The 3,555-nt window shown below is 33.2% G+C and overlaps 1 protein-coding gene across 1 annotated transcript in view; it reads right to left on the reverse strand.

Annotated features, from left to right (window-relative positions):
* The window catches only part of LOC119084673, a 125,666-nt gene that overhangs the window by 60,402 nt on the left and 61,709 nt on the right, over positions 1-3,555 (reverse strand). The window lies entirely within an intron of this gene.

The following is a 3,555-nucleotide window of genomic DNA, read 5'->3' on the forward strand; positions in this document are numbered from 1 at the left end:
TGTATCCATGAATGATGCAAGGGATATAGCAATATTCATGTATATACAGATCAGCTGATAGATTGAAGTTTAAATAGTCCCGATCAAAGGAAAGAAGTTCTAATTCAAACAATTGTTCATAAAAATTTCATCTTAACTGCCATGTCAGTTACATAGATATTTAAAAAAAAAAACAAACGTATTAAATGCGAACTCGCTGCTACGAATAAAACGTAACGTCTTTGAAGTCACTGGACGTCTCAATTCATTTAATTTCCGATAGAATGGTAACATTCACAAAGCACTACAACAGATAAACAAAGAAAAGTCTTACGAATTCATCTTACGATTTCTGAAAGTTCATCAGAACTGTTAATAGCGTTGATTAGGCAGAATTTAACATTCTGTAATGTTTGCACACAAATGAATTTGATTATAACCGTCCGCCATACTATCCGAGACAGTTATCGAATGAGAAGCCAATAAATTCGAAATATCAACGAAAAGCCTAAATATGAATGAATTTATGTGAATAGATTAATTGATCCTTAGTTTAATTCTCATGAATTATAGATTCACGTCCTTAGGAGTCGCAATGCCATTACAATAGAGGCCATCCGACTCACCGTTAATAACCGTAGAGACAAGGTTACAATATTGAATGCGCGACGAATATTTTCAGCAACTCGTTCATTGAATTTGTGAGATTAAAGTAACGTACAATGCAATAGCCAACAACGATTCTCCATAACGTAAATGTAACTTCGAGTGTGCTGGGCGATCAAGCTAGCATTGCCGCTTAGTCCAAGTAAGAAGACTAAAGAGGGTTGGAATTAACAATTTTCTTCAAAGCACTTCGAAGTTTAGGTTAAACACTCACCTGTAAATAATGAATTATTCTAATAAAAATTCGCATAGCGAAAAAGATATTTAGGTATGGCCTCTAGCCAACCCTAAACATCTTAGCTCACGTCTAGGGGTTTATAACGTGTCAACCCACTTCATGAGTTGAAACCTTATAAGTATTTTTAATAGGCGTCATATCATATATCGAAAAGCGACCTGTAGTTAAGTTTAGAATAAGAACCTCATTATAACGTTTACGGGGAGTTTTAGTGCGCTATGACGCTTTCTCCTTAGAAAAAATAAATAAAAATAAACAAGAAAATTCAAAATAATAAAAGAAAAGACAAGCGACCATAGTTTAAGGTATTAGATATAAGCCTCAATAATTCAAATTAAGCTCGAATAATGTTTAAGTGAACGAAATTTGTTAAAACTCGATAGAGCTTTGACCGCTTTGACTGACCGAGTTATATTCACCACCAAAACCGGATAGAGAGAGAGGTTAAAAGGGTTATATATACTGGTACAGTCACTGATTTCGGTCTCTTACCCGTTGCACCATCGTCAAATTAACTAAGAGTGATCAAGAATTTTAAATATAAAATCGCGTGAAATAATTTTCTCATATAAAGTCAATTTTCGTTTTATATTAAAATTTCTCAGTCGATAAGACAAATTTAGTCCAACTGTTTTCCCAGCGAATAGGGACAAGTGCATTTATTAACATTTGTTGCCGAAGTATATTGCAAGGTTAACAGTTCCAATAGAAATTATAAAAAAAAAAAAGTGAAATAAATTGCGAAGAACGATAACTGAATATCGCACGATATTATTACGTAACATAGAGACGATTTTGGGTGGCATGGTCTTCGAACATGGATGGACACAAATTCATCAATTGCAGTAAGGTACCCATCGTGAGTTTTTTTTTATTCTATTTGCGCATTTAGAAATTTTAGGCTTAAGAATAAATGATAATTAAGAAGTGAAAAATTGAAATTAAATATTAGTTTTAAGGAAACAAGAGGAATCTGAATAAAAATATTTTCTTTTTGTACGGTCGCTAATTCGGTTTGTTTAATTTATCAAGTGATTGACGCCAGAAGTTTCTATTGCAAAACTATAACGTTCTAATTGTTCATGAGCCGAAAATTTCTCTTGGACGGCAAGAGTGATTTTCGGGAGCAATTGGAAAGGTTATAAAATCAGTATGAGAAAAATTAAATTTTGCTACTTCCTCATTGATTTTGCAATCCAAATTAGGCATGGGCGATAATGAAAATGATTATCGATAATTATCGGTCCGAAAATCCGATATTTATCGATATATTCCGATATATCGGTATATTATCATGAATTTTCAGATAAATATCAAAATATCGATATTTTGATAATTATCGAATTTCGATATTTTGATAATTATCGATAATTATTAAATTATCGATAACGATATGATTAATCGATTATCGATAATTTCTTTTGATTGATATTATCGATAATTTTGAACGCCTCCCATCCCTAATCCAAATCGATCGAATGAATGAGTTTTCGCCGATAAAATGTACCGATGTAAGTGTTATCAGTTGAAATCTCATTGGGGTACCATTGTCTACTATTATCTGTACTCAGTAACATTGATATCAGTAGTTTAGTATTTCTTTATAAGTAAAGTTTAATTTTTCCCCAAATTTTGTTGATAACGAGTTTAAATACGAAAAGAGTTGCACGCAAAACAAGAGTTGCAAATTACGGATTAGGGTCCGAATTCAATTAAATCCTAGTCGAACTACACTTTCCCTATTAATTTCTTAATCATCATCATCATCATCATCATCATCAACATCATCATTTTATGTGAAGCTATTAATCTCCATTAACTGTTTATGATTCCAATAAATAATTTGCTAATAAATTTGATTTTTAATTCAATTTTGGGGTCTTCGTGATATACTTTTTGCTCTGTTGTGTCCTTTCTTAACAGCTAACCTTTCGAGCTTTTTATTGTTATGGTTAGGTGTTACTGTTGTCTGGAATTGAAAATGCTCGATTTGGATTGTATTTTAGATATATAGTGGTTATATCCCTCTCTATGTCCCTTCAACGTGTACATGTACATTGATTTGCTAACATAAATTGCTTGTGGTATAGGCTCCACTACGACTACGACATACACTTGATACGTCCGATGTTGATAACTGCAATTCAAATGACTGTTTTGTGTGTGAGATCCGATTGAGATTGAATTTGGGGGGATTCACATTAAAAATCAAAGGAACGTCCATAACTAGCCATCATAGCTACGCTCAAACATCGTCTACAGAAGTTATAGAAGCTGACGACCTGTGTAGAGTGCTGTGACGTTAGTGAGAGTTTTTGAACCACTGATCGGTCCGTAATGTTTTTTCGTCGTATGTTGCGAGACGGGAGAAAAATGATTGGGAAATGTCATTTTCACATTCAATATACGGACACAATATCGCCTGAACGTTGCTTCATCGTCGGAATTGGTACACAAGTTTTAAGAACGCTAAAACTAACCATCTCACCTCCGTAGGCATTATGAAGAGATTCCATTCTATGCACAGAGACAAATTACAGAGTGAAAGGAAAGCAAAATTTTCTCGTTTAAATGGGATATAAATATTGAATGAAATGCCTCTATAGCATTTATCTACTGTAAGTTGAAAAAATTCATAATTTTGAGCATGAATCTAGTTAGCAAAGACAGTC

The sequence above is a fragment of the Bradysia coprophila genome, unplaced genomic scaffold (genome assembly GCF_014529535.1).
Source record: "Bradysia coprophila strain Holo2 unplaced genomic scaffold, BU_Bcop_v1 contig_87, whole genome shotgun sequence".
In the NCBI taxonomy this organism is placed as follows: Eukaryota; Metazoa; Arthropoda; class Insecta; order Diptera; family Sciaridae; genus Bradysia; species Bradysia coprophila.